Source organism: Lissotriton vulgaris, chromosome 6 (genome assembly GCF_964263255.1).
Source record: "Lissotriton vulgaris chromosome 6, aLisVul1.2, whole genome shotgun sequence".
NCBI classification, from domain to species: Eukaryota; Metazoa; Chordata; class Amphibia; order Caudata; family Salamandridae; genus Lissotriton; species Lissotriton vulgaris.
This window is the reverse complement of record NC_141694.1, coordinates 1,062,159,337-1,062,179,404: the sequence shown is the minus strand read 5'-3', so window position 1 is coordinate 1,062,179,404 and position 20,068 is coordinate 1,062,159,337. Positions and strand designations below refer to the sequence as shown.

Genomic DNA, 20,068 nt, shown 5'->3' with positions numbered 1-20,068 from the left:
GAGCGCCTCGAAGTGCACGCAGCGCTTGGTATCGTTGTCATTAATTTTATACCTGCTGCCTGCTTGCCCTATAAGAGCGTTTTTCGCGCCTGATATCATTTGATTGCCTACATAATTTATGTACATTGGCCTTGCATTGCGGGGAAGGTAAAAAGCGCCTGCACAGTCTTTTAATTATATGTGTACCTTATCTCGCACTCCGGCTGTGCCCCAGTTTCGTTTCTGGTACCGGGCTGCCATTTTGTGGAGTGTTTGTTTACCTTCTGTGAGCCCGTGTCTCCTCCCAGCTCACGCCTCCCAGCTGCCCCTCCCACGCTCCGCCCCCCTCCACTCTCCATTTAAGGCAGATGCACCAACGCGCACCGTCCACGCGCTACGGCCGCGCCGAAGGTGCACCAAAGGTAAGCCCGTCTACGCCCGTCCGCGCCTGGACCGCGCCCAGCGCCAGACCCCCTGCCCCCTGTACCATCCACCCCACCCGCATTACATACGCCGCTTCCACCCTCTTAGCCCTTAACCCCGGCCGACTCCCCAACTGCGCCCAAGCCGCACCTGGACACACCCATGGACCCTTCACATGCAACTCCTGCAAGTTTGACGGCACCAAAACCAACTCCCCATCCACGAACACCAAACAGAAATCTGACACCAACCACCTAAAATGCATCCTGCTCAACACCCGCTCGGTCCACAGACACGCCATTGACCTCTGGAATCTACTAGACACCATCTCTCCGGACGTCGCCTTCCTAACAGAAACATGGATGAACGCCTCCTCAGCCCCAGACATCACCATTGCCATCCCGGAAGGCTACAAGATCATCCGAAAGACCGCACCAAGCAAACAGGAGGAGGCCTTGCTATCGTCCATAAGAATTCCATCCGCATCTCAACCAGCTCAGACGTCAACCTTGCTAGCGCCGAACACCTTCACTTCCAGATCCACACCGACCCCAAGACCACACTCAGAGGCACCCTCCTCTACAGACCACCAGGACCCCGTGCACAATTCTGTGAAGACATCACTGACTTTATCACCCCACACGCCCTCCCCTCCGAGGACTACATTCTATTGGGAGACCTCAATTTCCACCTGGAAAAGAGCATCGACAGCAACACCACCACCCTTCTGGACAATCTCGCCAACCTCTGACTCAAACAACTTGTTAATACCCCCACCCACAATGCAGGTCACACACTCGACCCTATCTTCACCTCCAGCAAACATATCTCCTTCAGTCACACCACAGTTCTCCATTGGACGGACCACAGCTGCGTTCACTTTATCTACAAAAAGACCACAACCCACAACCACCCTCAACCTACTCTGCGAAGAAACTGGAACAAAATCACCATCGACCAGATCTCCTCATCGCTTCTTCAAAACCCCCCTGCCCACTCTTCGAACCCCAACCAAGCAGCCATTAACCTCACTCAATGGCTAACCAACAGCGCCGACAACCTAGCACCCCTGAAAAAACGTCAAATCAAACTAGGCAACAAAAACGCCCCCTGGTTCAACGATGATCTTAAGAAATCCAAGAAACTCTGTCGCTCCCTTGAGAAGGCCTGGAAAAAAGACCCAAACACCAGCACCAGGGACGCCTTCAAAAACGCCACCCGCATACACCACCAACTGATCCAGACTGCCAAGAAAGCCGCTTTCAAAGACCGACTTGACAACAACGCACACAACAGCAAGGAATTATTCAACATCGTCAAAGAGTTTACCAACCCCACTGCCAACTCCAACGACATCACTCCCTCTCAAGCCCTTTGCGACTCCCTAGCTTTGTTCTTCCACGACAAAATCGCAGACATCCACAACAGCTTCGACAACCAACCCGGAGACCAACCCACCCAACCTTCCGCGGTACCTTCACCCCCCTTGAACATCCTTAATGACTGGAACCCAATCTCCACTGAGGACACCATCCGCCTGATGAACTCTATCCACTCAGGATCCCCCACAGACCCATGCCCTCACCACATCTTCAACAAAGCAGATTCCATCATAGCACCATACCTCCGAGACGTCATCAACTGCTCCCTCAACTCCGCCACCTTCCCGGAAAGCTGGAAACACGCCAAACTCAGCGCCCTTCTGAAAAAACCCACCGCGGACCCCACCGAACTCAAAAACTACTGCCCCATCTCGCTCCTCCCATTCCCGGCCAAAGTCATCGAGAAAGCTATCAACAACCAGCTCGCCGCCTTCCTCGAAACCAACAAATCCCTGGACTCCTCACAGTCCGGCTTCCGAGCCAAACACAGCACTGAGACCGCACTCATCGCAGCAACAGACGACATTCGAACTCTACTGGACAATGGAGACACAGTCGCCCTCATCCTCCGCGACCTATCCGCAGCCTTCGACACAGTCTGTCATAGCACCCTCATACAACGCCTCAGCAACGTCAGAATCCAAGGAAAAGCACTGGAATGGATCACCTTGTTCCTTGCCGGAAGAACCTAGAGAGTCCGCCTCCCACCATTCAAGTCAGAGGCCACTGAAGTCATTTGCGGCGTGCCACAAGGATCCTCACTCAGTCCCACCCTCTTCAACGTGTACATGAGCCCCCTCGCGGCCATCGCACGCCAACACAACCTCAACATCATCTCCTACGCTGATGACACTCAACTGATCCTCTCACTCACCAAAGACCCTAACACCGCCAAAACCAACCTGCATGAAGGAATGAAAGAAGTAGCCGAGTGGATGAAGCACAGCCGTCTGAAACTGAATTCCGACAAAACAGAAGTTCTTATCTTAGGCACCTCCCCCTTTGCCTGGGACGACTCTTGGTGGCCAGAGTCCCTTGGAAAAGCACCCATCCCGACGGACCACGCACGGAACCTGGGCGTCATTCTGGACTCCTCACTCTCGATGACCAGACAAGTCAACGCCGTTTCATCTTCTTGCTTCAACATTCTTCGCATGCTCAAAAAAACATTTCGCTGGATTCCCACCGAAACCAGAAAAACGGTCACCCACGCACTGGTTACAAGCCGACTGGACTACGGAAACACCCTATACGCCGGTACCACCGCAAAACTTCAGAAAAAACTCCAACGCATCCAGAACGCTTCAGCCAGACTCATACTAGACATCCCGCGTAATGACCACATTTCTAGTCACCTGAAAAACCTCCACTGGCTCCCCGTCAATAAGAGGATAACATTCCGCCTCCTAACCCATGCACACAAAGCACTTTACGAACTTGGACCCGAATGCCTCAACACACGACTTTCCTTCTACACCCCCTCCCGCCAGCTACGCTCCTCCAACCATGCCCTGGCTGCTGTACCTCGCATCAACAAAACCACCATGGGAGGAAGATCCTTCTCCTACCTGGCGGCTAAAACCTGGAACTCACTTCCCATTCACCTTCGCCTCACTCAAAACCACCTAGCATTCAGAAAGCAACTTAAAACCTGGATATTCGACAAGTAATTCCCCACCCTTCCTCAAGCGCCTTGAGACCCTCTGGGTATGTAGCGCGCTATATAAATTAATTGAATTGAATTGAAGTTATACACACACTCTGTCCCATTCTGTTTCTTTTGAGATAAGAAAATATGCTTTCAACTCTGATGCTGGACTTTTATGAGTTCGCCAGCTTCAAAGGTCACTGATATGCAGATAAGAAGACCTACATTAATCTGTGTTTTGTTATGTACAAAGCTGTGGCCTTTGAAGCTGTTGAACCCCATTCAAGTCACAGCAGTAGTACAACTTCTTGTGATTGTGGTTCACATTAGTTAATAAGGACATGTAAAACAAAAAGATTAATCTATCCCTCTTAACATTACAAGTAAAAGCAGTATGGGAAGCAAATATCTCAAACGAAAGGGACCTTGCATGTAAGGGCATTTTTTATTTACTTTTATTCCACCTGAATCAATGCTGCCTTCCAGTTCCTTTGTTAGATAGCTTTAAACAATAGTTGTGACTGCAAAAAACACAGAATGTGGGCAAGGTACCGGGAAAATATTACCCATCACTTATTCTTGCTTATGGGTGTCCAAAAAGCAACCAAGAGGACAACATTTACATTTACCTTTATTCCACCTCGGACAATGCTACCTTTTTATTTATGTTGGACAGCTTTAAACAATATTTCCAACTGCACCTCACCACAACTTAAGTTTTAGTTTCTACTTCACTGTGCCAACAAACGAGCCTCAAGGGCACACGCTCGCTGTACTTTTAGAAACAAATAGCATTCATTCTCAGCTCAAGCACAAGTTATCAAATTCGGGTAACTGTTTGACTGTTATGCACACCCTCTGTCCAATCAGTTTCCTTTGGGATAAGTAAATGTGCTTCCCGCCTCTCTTTACATGCAATCTTACAGGGGAAGTTTCAATAACTTTTTTTTACATGTGCACGTTAATTAATTTGCACCATAAGCGCACTCAATTCCATTGAATTATTTCATAAATAAAAGGTAAACAGTCCACGATGCGTATTTACCATAACACTACCCATTATCCACCTTACTTATTATCTACCTTTCCCATTCTCTTATTAAGCACCCCATAAAAAAGTGCAGTGTCTACTATATTATAATACTTATTTGAGACAACCGTTTTTTATGGTGCTACTTTCCTTTAATTTCATAATTTAATTCAAAGCTCATACCATCCTCACATATTAATAAATAACAAAAGAATAATGGCTGTTTCATAGAAATTTAGACTAAAACTTTAAACATACTGTACAACCACAGTGCTATATAACACAGCTAAAATAAACTCCACCAATAGCTCTTGCAGAGGCGAGATCGATTGGCTTTGCCAATGCTTGTTTGGTTACCAAACCTTCTCCTCTCTCCTTAGCGGGATAGTAAACAAAGTATTTTTCTGATTCTTTTGAATATTCCCGACTTCTGTTGTCTAAGCTTCAGGGCAACGTGAAAACTTTCTGGGTTCTAACGTGAGAAAATGAAAGTTGATTTTAATATTAATCTTCGTTTATATAAGGTATGTAGCTTCTATTTTTTAACTTCTCACTATTTTCACTCTTCGATCACGCCAGTGTTCTTCCTCTTTTCAGGTTCAGAAAGGAATTGTGTTGTTATTACGTGGCCACTTTATATTCGTCATTGCAAATGTAACTAATCTCTCCTTATCCTTGTAGTTAAAGAGGGTTTCTTTTGCACATGATGATTTTGAATATCGTCATCTGTATGTCACAGCAGAAAGTAGTCCTCCTGGTGCAGGATCTGTCTCCACAAAAACATGCAGTGCCAAATGGAAATATTTTTAGGTCTCGACTATTCCATCCCGCAGGGACGTGTACAGTTCATATGAGCGCGTGCACAGGAATTCGCTCCCCCTACCCCTCCCACAAAGCAGGAAAAGACAAGAACATCAAAGCGACCGCGGCCGCTCTTTCCATTCACGCGCTCTGCAGGTCACCATTCGCCAGCATGCGGCCGCTAGCGCTTTCATCCCTATCACTACTTCACCTCCCACGGCCGCTCTTTCCATTCACGCACTCTGCAGGGCACCATTTGCCAGCATGCGGCCGCTAGCGCTTTCATCTCGATCACTCCCCCCTCTCCTACTTCCCCTCCCACCTCCCAAACAGCATTGAGCTGCGAAGACTTGAAGGGAATCTGCTCCCCGCCATATGCTTCATGCTTGTTTTAGTTGGTTCTCAGCTCAGCCCGACTCCAGCGCGTGCTCAGTGACGAGAAATGGTTTCACTTGGAAATGACGCTTCAGCAGTCTGGATTACCAACATTTATTAATTTTAGTCCGAACAAATTATTTATGGAACACACATAAAATTGTATAAGCACAAGGTCCTCATTACGAACGGACCGGTTTTGGTGCAGTATTTATTGCACCTGGAAATTAACAACACTGTTGGTTAAGTCATAATTAGCATGAATTACAAGTTTATCCTCTAAAATTGGGCTTCATAAGTATATTTTGGGCCGCACAAAAATCCGCTTGTTTTTTAAGTTTGCAAAGCTCATTACTTAATAGAGTGTTTCTCTATAAACGCTTAACACACGCACTCACAAGCACACGCAAACACACCACACACTCACAAACAGGGTAGCACTTTGATGTCCCACTTGTTTGACAGCTTCTTTGGAAGAGACTGATGATTATGCATGGCGAAGATATGGTGTCAATGCAGTGCTAAATATACAAACAATATCCGGGCAACCTCCTCATCAGCAGTAAATCAGCAAAGCTTCTCCCATTTAACATCGGAGCACTACATTCTTACAGAATGAGCTGGTCTTGTGGTCTTTCTGAAACTCTAAAGGTGGTTGTAAACCCGCAGGCTTTGCTTGAGCTCATGTGCACACATTTCCACATTTATTGCAGAGCTTATACGATAAAGGTTGCAGGTTGGAGTGCTCCTTTCAGCAAGGCTTTAAGTGGGATGAACTGAGGGGGGGTCTCTCAAAGTGGCGTGCTCAATGTAATTAAGGGCGTGGCTTTAAATCTGGCCTTAGCATACTTTGCTGTTTGTCATTGCATCCAGATATATGGTACAACAAGTAACATCATACCTACAAGTCAGGACTATTGTCTTAATCAAAGATTGTTAGTTGCATAAGATACATAAGCAGCAACTATGGCTTGTTTTTAGTTTGCAAAGCTCATTACTTAATAGAGTGTTCCTCTATAAACGCTTTCAAAGAGTGGCGAGCAAATTTGACTGCACGTCTATGGCACGATTACACAACATTCATTTGGCACAACATTCCTTTGGCTTTTAGTGGGGATAGCGGTTCTTTCTTGCACGACTGTGTGTTTGCGAGGATGGTGGCCTCTGGCTGCAGCCTTCCGCCCCTCCCTTTGCCCAGCAAGGAAGGCCGTGGAGGGGGGCAATTGACAAGGCCTCATTCCCCTCCCAAGAATCAACACTTGCGAACCTTGGCGCCAGACGGAAGCCACGTCTGTTGCAATGTTGACACAACTGGCCATTAATTAAAGAGTCTGGCCAAACCACAGGACGATACGAGAGTTACATTTCCCACTTCCCCCGCTCGTTATTAAACACTAATATACACAGGTAACGGAAAGACACTTTCAATATGTTTCTTCAGATGGATTTTTATTTATCCATTATATTCCTGGAGGATTCTAAGCTCATGAGCTACTAAGTCAACAAACAATCCTTCGGCGCTGCTGGCATGCGTGTTGAAAGACTTTATGGGGACTTCAAAGCGGAGCACTGCTTTCACCCACCGCTCTCCCTCCCCCCTCCATTTCAATCAATCACGGGCTCCAGCTACACACCCACTCGCAAAGACACCCACTCGCAAAGACACGCACTCGCAAAGACACGCACTCGCAAAGACACGCACTCGCAAAGACACGCACTCGCAAAGACACGCACTCACAAACAGGGTAGCACTTTGATGTCCCACTTGTTTGATAGCTTCTTTGGAAGAGACTGTTGATTATGCATGGCGAAGATGTGGTGTCATGGCAGAGCTAAATATACAAACAATATCCGGGCAACCTCCTCATCGGCAGTAAATCAGCAAAGCTTCTTCCATTTAACATTGGAGCACTACATTCTCACAGAAAGAGCTGGTCTTGTGGTCTTTCTGAAACTCTAAAGGTGGTTGTAAACATGCAGGCTTTGCTTGAGCTCACGTGCACACATTTCCACATTTATTGCAGAGCTAATACGATAAAGGCTACAGGTTGGGGTGCTCCTTTGAGCAAGGCTTTAAGTGGGATGAACTGCGGGGGGGGTCTCTCAAAGTGGCGTGGTCAATGTAATTAAGGGCGTGGCTTAAAAAAAATCTGGCCTTACACATATCTATCGCCCTCACTCTATTCCCCTCACTCTATCTATCGCCCTCGCTCTATCTATCGCCCTCACTTTATCTATAAGATAACTCTAATCACTAGTATATGCAGGAGACCTTTGTAGTCTCTACCATTCTTATGTGAATCTTAGAGTATATCCATTCGTATCTCTTCTTTGTGTGACTTTACATCTTGTACATTTGCAATTTTTTCTGTTTGTATCTTTAATGTAACGCATGTAATCCTTTAGTCCTTATGTTTTGCAACTGGTTCTTATGTAGAGCGCTCTGACACCTTCGGGTAAAGTTTGCGCTATGTAAAATCGTATTAAATAAAATAAATCTATCTATCGCCCTCACTCTATCACCCTCACTCTATTGCCCTCACTCTATCTATCTAACGCCCCCACTCTATCTGTCGCCCTCACTATTTATCTATCTATCGCCCTCACTGTTCTTTTCTCCCACGCTGATCTGCTGTTCTCTTCCACCCGCCTCCTTCTTCACCTCCCTGTTCTCTTCTCTTGTGCTGATCTGCTGCTCTCTTCCACCCGCATCCTTCTTTAAATCCCTGTTGTATTTTTCTGTGCTAATCTGCTGCTCTCTTCCACCCGCCGCCTCCTTTAACTCCCTGTTCTGTTCTCCGTTGCTGATCTGCTGCTCTCTTCCACCCGCCTCCTTCTCTAACTCCCTGTTCTATTCTCTTTTCCTGTGCTGATCTGCTGCTCTCTTCCACCCCACCTCCTTCTTTAACTCCCTGTTCCCTTCTGCTGTGCTGATCTGCTCCTCTATTCCACCCATCTCCTTCTCTAACTCCCTGTTCTCTTCTCTTCTCCTGTGCTGATCTGCTGTGCTGATCTGCTGCTCTCTTGCACCCCATCTCCTTCTTTAACTCCCTGTTTTCTTCTCCTGTGCTAATCTGCTGTTCTCTTCCACCGCCTCTTTCTCTAACTCCCTTTTCTCTTCTCCAGAGCTGATCTGCTGCTCTCTTCCACCCGCCTTCTCTCTACCTCCCTGTTCTCTTCTCCTGTGCTGATCTGCTGTTCTCTTCCACCTGCTTCCTTCTTTAACTCCCTGTTTATTTATTTATATTTATTTATAAAGTTTTAAATAGAGCGAACTTGATCCCGAAGGATATCAGAGCACACCACAACATCACTCAGCACCAACACAGCATCAATCTGTGCAACCATTAAACAACAACTGGTTCAAATATATTCTCTCAATGTATCAAGCTTTATTACAAATGTCACAAAAAGAGGTTAATATTTCACTTCTGTTCTTGGATTTTCATCACAATAAAATACACTGAACATAATCTTCACAAAAGTTATTTACTAAAGTTTAAGCTAATGCCATTATAAATTACAATAACTTTTTTAAAAGTATTAATTATTTAAAAAAAATTAAAAGCCATTGTTATTTGTAATATCAATACATCTAAGTCACGTAAATACAAAACATGTTGCATTACAAATGCTATAGGTGTCACATTTGCAAAAGTTAAAAGTATTGGCATTGTAAATGACAAAGCTATTAATTTTGCTATTTTCAAAACCAACACATAAATAAAAAATAATAATTTACAATACCAATAGCTCAAACTTTGCATTGCAAATGCTTGTTGCATTTGGTGCAAGATCAAAGATTTCCATCCAATTACCATAGCATACCATCAATTACTTCCTTATTTACTAGTTCTAGCAAAGGATAGTTTAAAATACTCATCAATATGGGTCCATCTAGCTGCGATCTCATGGTTCTGGAGAACAGAGGTGTAAGACAATGCCCCTTTTAGCGTGGTCACACCCTTTTTTTGCTAGATATTATTGTTTCTTTTTTGACTTTGTGCCCTGGTACTCTATTGACCAAGCCCCAGTGTTTGTGCTCTGATCCCTAAAACCTGATCAAAATTGGCTTTATTACCGATTGGCATATTTAAGTTACTAGTACATTCCTAGTACATTGTACAAGGCGTATCCAGGGCCTGTACGTTAAATGTCACTAGTGGACTGCAGCACATATTGTGCCACCATTAAAGTGATAGTTTAAAACACATCTGCAGATCTGCAATCAGTAACGTAGCTGTGCAGGTTTATACTGCAAATTCTTTTCAGGTTTCGACCTGGCCGGAGCACTGCGAAGCAGTGCTCCGCCCAGGCGAAAGCTTTTGTTTACAGTATGGGGGACTTGAATCCGCCCCTTCTTCCATTGGCTAGCTCCATAAATGGAGGCTAGCCATTGGAAGAGAGTGGCTGTCAATCACGCTTTCCCCGTGAAAACGCGATTCGGCGGCGTTTCCGTGTCTTTTTTTAAGTCCCGCCCTCTCCTCTTCCCATTGGCTGGAATTTTACCTTCCAGCCAATGGGGAGAGGGCGAAAAACACGCCCCCGAATCTGCCGGCCGGGACACCCCCGTGACGTCATTCCCCGGGCCGCGCTGTGATTGGCTGCCGGCCCGGGACCTGACTTGTTATTTTATTGTTGCCTATTCAGACCCCGGGGAACCCGCCCCACTGAAAGGCAGGCCTGTTTAGAGCTTGTAAAATGTTGTGATTAAGGCCTGAGTGAATTCAGCGTATGTTGTTCAGGACGTTGAAGAAGGAACTGTTTGTCAGACCCGTGACAGCCCTGTTTGCATCCATCCTCGCCTCCTTTCATCTTTCAGAATGCTTTCGGCGCTAACGAAGAAGCGGACACCCGTAGCCCGTCGCAGTCACATGACTGGCACCTCGTCTCCCATCACAAGGCCGCATTACACCCTTATCTCAAAAGAGTTACGATCGCCAGGCATGAACATTACCTCTTGTCTCGAAACAGTTGTGCAAGTCAAATAAAACATATGTGGTCGAGGTTATATTGCCGAATTGCCTTTCGCGCTCGGTGTCCCAGTTTCAGAGCGTTGCCATGCTGATTACTAAGCTGTATCCGACGCCTGCTCACCGCCTTCCTATCACAGCCATTATCCCACCCCCTCAATCTCTTCACCTTCACCGTGCAGCGAGGCGCACTGCCTGCGCGCGGACGGTCAGGTGTCTCCAGGCGCTTCCTCCTCCTCCTGCCGAGCGCGCGAGCCCATTAAGTCTCAGCTCGTGCCGGTGTGTGTGTGTGTGTGTGTGTGTGTGTCAGTGCTCGTACGTCAGAGGCCTGTGGAGCAGGCAGCTCACCCTTTCGCTGCCCTCCTTTGATGCTTCGCAAGGACGGCGGCGGTCGCTGACGGAGCCGCCACCGAAGATGCTCTGTCAGGATGGGCCTGTCCCTGGGGAGGGTATGGTGAGTCGAGACTCCCAGTCAAGGCAACCGAGATAGTAATGGACTGCCACCTGTATCTGTTTATTTTGTATTTACTATCGCACGGACTGTCTTTCGAAGTTAGAGTTATTTACACTTTGGAAAAAAGTCTCACAGTGGTAGACTGGTGCTGTACGGTTTTTAGCAATTAAATACACGTGAAGTCTGGTGCTCAATAAATCCTATTCTCAAGGAGTGGTCGGCTTAATTACCATGTTCAAGGTCATATGATCTTTATTGTCTTTAGAACACCTGGTGCTGAAGGTTGGCCGTCATTTGAGCCTTTCGGAATGCCCACGGAGTCTGTCCATTAATAAATGAAGGGACCACCTAAATGCCGCACCACCGGCCCTATCACCTCAAGAATACCCTTAGAAACATTTCAGAAAACTCTATCACCCACTGACATGCACTGTCAACAGATAAGAATTTGATCACATTCTACAGAGCGTGCAAAAATGTTTTATGCACTGTGCTTCCACATTACACATGGACCCTGGCATCATAAGGCTTCTGAAATAGTGGTCGTGCTCAGAAAGACTTATTGTGCATTAACGTGCATAATGTCACAGCTTCCTTCCAGGGAACCTGTGCAATTAAAGAATGTTATCACGCCAAGATAAACATGCAAAACTCTCTGGGGGTATTTTTAGATTTGCTAGCCTTTCACATCGGCGTATTGTACTTAACTTTTGGGTAATGGATAAGAGTAAGGATGGGGCATTTTTAGGTCGAGCCTCTCAATGCGCAAGCGCATTGAAGAGGCGAGACTATAGCGTCTTAAACAGACTTTACCTAACTGGGCGATTTGGTGCTGTGCCCGTGGCTTTTAGGTCAATGCGCAAGCGCATTGACCTAAAATGCGCGTGCACATCACCAAATCGCCGTCTGTTCCCTCAGCCGCACTCCTCCCACACCTTTGAAGTGAAGCTTAGCTTCACTTCAAAGGCCCCTGCTGCTTTCACACCCTCTCCCCGCTCCGCCCCCTCCCCTGCCCGCCGTGTTGCATTTCTCCTCCCCCCCCCCCCTTCTCTGCCTTCCCTCCGTCGCTCGGCCCCCTCCCCTGCCTGCCATGTCGCATTTCTCCTCCCCCGCCCCCTTCTCTGCCTTCCCTCCGTCTTGTTTCAGGACAGCAGTTGGATATTTCACAACCTTTCGCTTGAAATTGTCAGGACCGGGGAGAGATTAAATCTACATTGTACAGTAATCTGCCGGGCAACCACCGCCATCCGTAAAACGTATGCCCTGTCAGCATGGTTAATGCTAGCAGCACAGACCCGGCAATCACTGCCAGAAAACAGCGACAAGCAATTTCACGCGAGTACCGGCGAGGTAGAACTCTAACCTTTTCATCCGTGTTTTTTTGACAGATCTCAGAAACGGGAATTGTGAGGGGGCCCCGCACGACTTCATCGCTCCCCGAGATCACGGCGCTTTTTTTTTAATCAAGCTTGCACACGTATTGATCGGCTCCATATCTTGTGCACCACAACAGCCCATTCAAGGGGTGACATGTGTCTGACACCGAGTGAAACCGTAGGCGCTCCCGGCTAATGAGTGCCTTCACTGGAGCCGGCTGGCGAAGATACCATACTTCAATGCTTGGTTAAGTAGAAACCGGCACACCCAATGAACAACAGCACACACATGTTATTTTTATTCTTTATTTGGTTCTGTGGTTTACCTGATATTAAGACGGTTTAAAAGTATTGTTACCAAGTGGAATATTGCTATAATAAATGTGTGCAGTAAACACTCGTTTAACTCCCGGACTACAAAGGCTGCAGAAAGCCGCAAAAACGGCAATAGATGTAGTCAAAATTACTTATAGGATTTGAAGGGCTGAACGCTGCCAAATTCATAATCTCCTTTAAAAACGCAGTTTGCTTCTGAGCGAACAGCCGCAACGCCTCTGCCTTGATCGTGCGCTGTTCAGATATTTGTTTTCAGTTCTATTCCCAGTGTCTTGCAGTGGGGTCTGCTCGCTGATCCTTGCAGTGCCAGCAAATCAATGGCCTGTAATGCTCGATTGAGCCTTTTGAAGCGGGGATCCCCTGGTGTAAACTTTAACACAGGCTCATTTAAATATTAATGTTACACAAGTGACTTGTTAGGCGAAGTTAATGCCAGCGTAATAAATCCCATAGCTGGCGCTATATTTCCCTCCTGCCAAACGAAACGGTCCCTTGGATTCAGTTTTCAGAGGCTGTTTAAGCCCAAATGCTAGGCCCCAGAGCTGCATAGTGTCAATGTCTAGATGGAATGCATGCTCGTTTTTTGTGTGTGACTAAATAGACAATATTAGCCAATGATAGAGTTCAGATTGTACAAATGTTCACTGGGGAAAAAAAAGCATAAAACGTGCTGAATAAACAGTGCATGTCTTTTATATTTGAGGCACATGGCATTTTGAAAGAATTAGATGGACATAGGTTGTATCACATTGTAATTGCAGACACAAATTTAAATGTTATTGAAATAAGATCATCTTTTCTCTGTCACAAACCCTTATGGAACCCACAGGATCACCACACCCACCACCACTCCATCCACCACCACATCCACCACAACCACCACCACTGCATCCACCATCACCACATCCACCGCATCCACCACCACCGCATCCACCACCACATCCACCATCAACACCACATCCACCATCACATCCACCACCACCACCATCCCATCCACCATCCCATCCACCATCCCATCCACCATCCCATCCACCATCACATCCACCATGACATCCACCATGACATCCACCACCACCGCATCCACCACCACCACCACACCCACCACCACATCCACCACCACCGCATCCACCATCACCACATCCACCGCATCCACCACCACATCCACCATCAACACCACATCCACCATCAACATCACATCCACCATCACATCCACCATCACCTCCACATCCACCATCACCTCCACATCCACCATGACATCCACCGCCACATCCACCACCACTACATCCACCACCACATCCACTACAACCACCACTACCACCACCACTGTATGCACCACCACCACCACCGCATCCACCACCACATCCATCACCATCACATCCACCACCACATCCACCATCACATCCACATCCACCATGACATCCACCACCACAACCACCACATACACCACCGCCACATCCACCGCCACCACCACATCCACCACCACCACATCCACCGCCACCACATCCACCACCACTTCACCACCGCATCCAACACCACATCCACCACCACACCCACCACCACATCCACCACCACCACATCCACCACACCCACCACCATCACTTCCACCACCACATCCACCACACCCAACACCATCACTTCCACCACCACATCCACCACCATCACTTCCACCACCACATCCACCACCATCACTTCCACCACCACATCCACCACCACTTTCACCACATCCACAACCACCACATCCACCACATCCACCACATCACCACCACATCCACCACATCACCACCACATCCACCACATCACCACCACATCCACCATCACCACCACATCCACCACCATCACATCCACCATCACATCCACCATCACCTCCACATCCACCATGACATCCACCACCACATCCACCACCACCACATCCACCACCACCACATCCACCACCACCGCATGCACCACCACCACCACCACACCCACCACCACTACATCCACCACCACATCCACTACAACCACCACCCCATCCACCACCCCATCCACCACTACCACCACAACCGCATCCACCACCACATCCACCACCACATCCACCATCACATCCACCACCACCACCACCACCACATCCACCACCACATCCACCATCACCTCCACATCCACCATGAAATCCACCGCCACATCCACCACCACATCCACCACCGCCACATCCGCCACATCCACCACCGCCAAATCCACCACCGCCACTACATCCACCACCACTACATCCACCACCACTACATCCACCACCACCGCATCCACCACCACCACTTCCACCGCATCCACCACCACATCCACCACCTCCTCCTCCACCACCGCATCCACCACCACCACATCCACCACCACATCCACCACCTCATCCACCACCTCATCCACCACCGCATCCACCACCACCACATCCACCACACCCACCACCATCACTTCCACCACCACATCCACCACCACTTTCACCACATCCACAACCGCCACATCCACCACCACCACATCCACCACATCACCACCACATCCACCACCTCCACCACATCCACCACCACATCCACCATCACCACCACCACCACATTCACCACCACCATATCCCCCACCACCATATCCCCCAGATCCACCACCACCACATCTATGTTTGTGGCTCTGTGTGTGTGTGTAGGTGCAAATGCAATGTTCTTGGATTTTCGTCACAATAACATACACTGAACATAATCTTCACAAAAGTTATTTAAAAACGTTTAAGCTACTGCCATTATAAATTACAATAACTTTTATTTAAGTATTAATTATTTACAAAATTAAAAGCCATTGTTATTTGTAATATCAATACATCTAAGTCACGTAAATACAACACACATTGCATTACAAATGCTATAGATGTCACATTTGCAAAAGTTAAAACTATTGACATTGTAACTGACAAAGCTATTAATTTTGCTACTTTCAAAACCAACACATAAATAAAAAAGTGTCATTTACAATACCAATAGCTCAAACTTTCCTAATGCAAGACCTATTGCATTTCCAATGCTTGTTTTATATATATTATGTAATTTTTAAATATTTATGTTAGCGTTTTGTATAAAACTTACAGGATAGTCTGAAATTATGCTTAAATTGAAAAGTAAAGATAAAGTACAGTACAACGCCTTGTGCTCTCAGTAATCACACCATGCATCTCTTTTCCCCACCCACTTACCGTCTGACATGAGACCATTACTGGGTTAGCCATGGTCCCCCTTTTGACCCATTGTCCATATGAGCAATTTAGCAGGTTACATTAGGTATTTATTATCATGTTTTCACCAATCTGTTCTCTTTTGTGTATCTGCTACTATTTCTTAGCTCAGCTTTGTCTCAGCACCTGTATATTCACTTTATTAGTCTTTAGTCAATAGATTTTGAATGAACGGGCAATATCTCTATTTACTTATCTAATAAATCTGTATGTAATGGTCCCCCAATATATCTCGGTCTTCCAGTGGGTAGGTGTAGTAATGCACATAGTTCTAAGTTGCAGTGAATTTGATCATTTACTCATTTGCCTGTTGTTGGGGTAGGAGAGGTCTTCCCTATCCAATTCCTACTTCTCTTTTTACTGGCAACAGCATTAGCGCTGTAAATTTGCAAATGTACCTATAGCGCTTCGACGCCTGTGGGGCTCACTGAATGAATTCCCACATTGGGGCCAGGAGCGAGGTCCGGCGTCGCGACAGCAGTGTGTGCCCTGCATCCAGGATTCTTACCTTCTCCAGCCGGCCAGATTACCGTTCAAGGTTGGAGCAGCCGCTTTCCCTCCACCCGACTTCTAATTACAACACTCTCCCGGCAGCCATTATACAGGACACATCGGCGATAAGGACAGGAGCACACAGGGCAGGGGTGACATTTCAGGAACACCGCACAGGCTGCCGGGTGTGTGCACAGAGCAGATGGCGCGCTTCTGCTGAGCGCATGATTGGTATTCAGCAGGAGTTGCCTGGCGCCATGCACCGGTGAGTGCACACGGGCATGAGCACGAAAGAGTCAAGAGAGGGGTGAGGGGGGCACAGCCATGCCACTCTCTCCGGCCTTCCAGCACACTCCCACCACATCCACAGCTTCTCTCAGCTCCTCTTCCCCAGTAAGTCAGATCTGTTCTTCGGCCTGTCGTCTCCTTCGCACATCACCATCTCACATCTGCCTCCTCTGAAAGGACAAGCGCTCCCCATTCCCGCTGTTTATTTTTCATTGCGCTTTCACTTTAAAGTGAAGGCGAGATGCAAAAATAAATAACCAAGACCTAAAAAACACCAACTCATGATGCTGAACAGGATCCTTGCTCACATATGGACTTGCTGATTCGAACTTAGAAGGCTTCAGGTATTATTCTAGAATCTCTGGGTGTGTGTGTGTGTGTGGCTCTGGGTGTGTGTGTGGCTGGCTCTGGGTGTGTGTGGCTGGCTCTGGGTGTGTGTGGCTGGCTCTGTGTGTGTGTGTGGCTCTGGGTGTGTGTGGCTGGCTCTGGGTGTGTGTTGCTGGCTCTGTGTGTGTGTGTGTGTGTGGCTCTGGGTGTGTGTGGCTGGCTCTGGGTTTGTGTGGCTGGCTCTGGGTGTGTGTGGCTCTGGGTGTGCGTGTGTGGTAGGAATTGCTGTCTGATGAGCTCGTCCAGTAGGGTACAATAGGTCTGACATTTGCGAGAGATTAAGCTATTGGCAATGTAAATGACAATGCCATTTATTGATCTGTTTTCAAAACCAACACATAAATACAAATTTTGTCATTTACAATGCCAATAGCTCTAACTTTTCCAAAGGCGAAACCGTTGCATTGTAAATGCTTGTTTTTTTTGTCCTCATTTATGCGATCTTTATTGTTGAAAGCAAACAGGGTCACCTCACACTGTGCTCCCTCGAGAATTGAGATGAAATCCAAGTCTTAAAACAAAACACTTCCTTGAGTTATTTTTTCACTGTTCCAGCCACTATAACTCTTAAAGTTTCGACCGCGCCTGTTTAAATCATTGGACAGCCCTCTGGCTCTATCCAAATTTCAAAATTTTTCTATTGATCGGACCCAGTCACCAACCTTAGGAGAACTGGGCAGAATCCAGTTTATGCAAATCTCGTGTCTAGCAAGAAGTATAAATGTAAACAAAAGGTACTTCTGTTTTTTGGTTAAACCAAAATTGAACTCTTCAGGATCCAGAATACCAAAAATAATAGTAAAACTCTTACCTTAACAATCGTGTTTAGACTCTTATCAATAACCTTACCAACTCCGCTCCAAAATAGATCAAGGTGGTGGCATGAGTGGAACATATGAATATCATTAACATCCTTCTCGACACATTTTGGGCATTTTCTCGTCACCTGGGAGCTCATTTTTGATAGTTTTTCAGGGGTCCAATAAGATCTGTGCAAAGTAAACAAATGGTTTTTCCTAAGAGGTGCAGAAATTCTAATATGCCATAAGTAAGTGCAGGATACTTGCCATGCTTGTTGCAAGTCTTGAACTGGGAAATTCTTCTTCCATTTAAGATCTGGAGTGTCGTCGTCAACCTCCTTCTTCTCCACCAAATACCAATACCACTTCGATACTTCTTTCTTTCCAGCTACTTTAAGGAATTCATCCTCTAAGTTTGCCACAGAGTCTGGCCAGGTTCCTTGTTCTTTAGACCAGCCAAGGAACTGGTAAAATTTAAATCTTGATATTTAATTCTTCGTTATTTCCGTTAGCTCATCCCATGTTTTTAAGACTCCATTTTCCAAAAGATCTCCAAACTTGGATATTCTGCAAATTCAACCTTGAAAAAATATCCCTTTTTGACCGGCCTAAACTCTCCTTTTAAAACTTAATAAGCCACCCCTAGATAGGCTGGGGTAGGGTTACTCCCTGGGAACCTTTTCCCTATTGGTAGGGGAAGTAGTCACCCCCAGCAACAGGCTAGTGTCAGGCATAAATGTGGTATCCCTGAGCACCCTCTTCTGGTCACTACTTGACCAGTGGAAGACCGAAGAAGGACCGCATCCTCTGTTCAGACCTGTGAGGATAACTTTAAGAGATTCACCTGCGCACACCGGTACCCAGGTCAAAGACCTGAACTCAAGTGGTCAGTTCGCTGACCTCCTGTTTAGCTAGAGAGGCCCATAGAAGGCAAGTTTCAAAAAGACCTCAGCTGAACCCTGCTGGTGGCTTTTGTGGGAGTTAGCCCTGACCCCCAAGTTCTGTTTCTGAGGTCCTGGAACCCTTGGCTGGTGTCGGAGCTTACTCCTCCCAAACCTAAAAAGCAGAACTTAAAAATGTTTTGCTAACGTTTTGCCTGGTGTAACGTCGAGGGACCGGTACTAACTTGCCAGCAGATTCGCCAAGGGTGCTTCCCCAGTGGGTCCTCAGCAGCAGCGAAAACCAATTTCACATTCCAGAGGTTGACCGTCATTTGACAATGTTGAATTCTCTTTATCTTCAGTCTTGACCCACAGAGGAAATCTGACTCCCTGAAAATAGTGACATAACGCATCATTTGTCACCCTATCCACCGCAAGCCCATCTTTGGATCGATGGACACCACCTTCTCAGAAAAGTTTGTGTCAGCTAGGCGGTTCAGCCGACGTGATGACCACCAAGATACAAGCCTTAAAAGTCCAGAGCTTCAACTCCAGCCCCTCAAACGAAGGGCCCGTCAACACATCCAAGACTAACTGCAAGTTCTGACAAGGATAAGAATGAACAGGCTGAGGAAAAAAGTGAAAAAGACCCTGAAAAAACCGAGGCATCAGACCTCTGACATCCTGCAACCTGCGCCAGGAACGCCTAAATGCCTGAAAGGCCGCCCACTGCACCCTCAGACAAACCCAACTGGGCACCATTCTGCAGGAGTTGTATAACTAATAAGAGATCATTGGTTAAGAAGGAAGGCTAGGGAGTAGAACTAGGAGTAATGCCTTTATTAGTAAGTAGTAGACACATTTGTGCATGCAACACATGTAACCGAATTTATCATGTCCCAGTTTACATGCAGTGCCACTTTAAGCCAGAACTATTGGCTTTGCCAGTGCTTGTTTGTTATCAGAGCTAGCAGAGTGCAATTGTAAGTGCTATTATCAATCCTAAAATAATTTGTAGAATGCCCATGAACCTATGTGAAAGGCATGTCTTGTATTCGGAAATGTAGAAGCATAAAAAGAATATAAGGACTGCCATTGCTTATGACATCATTTAATTCAGTGCAGGATTAGTGCATCGAAAACAAACAGTTTCTTCAGTTCTTCGGGCGCATTTGTCGGTTGATTCACTTCTGTAAATTACAATG

The 20,068-nt window shown here is 46.7% G+C and overlaps 1 protein-coding gene across 1 annotated transcript in view; it reads left to right on the top strand.

Moving 5' to 3' along the window:
• The window catches only part of FSAF1 (40S small subunit processome assembly factor 1), a 138,534-nt gene that overhangs the window by 33,619 nt on the left and 84,847 nt on the right, over positions 1-20,068 (top strand). The gene's annotated exons all lie outside the window — the stretch shown is intronic.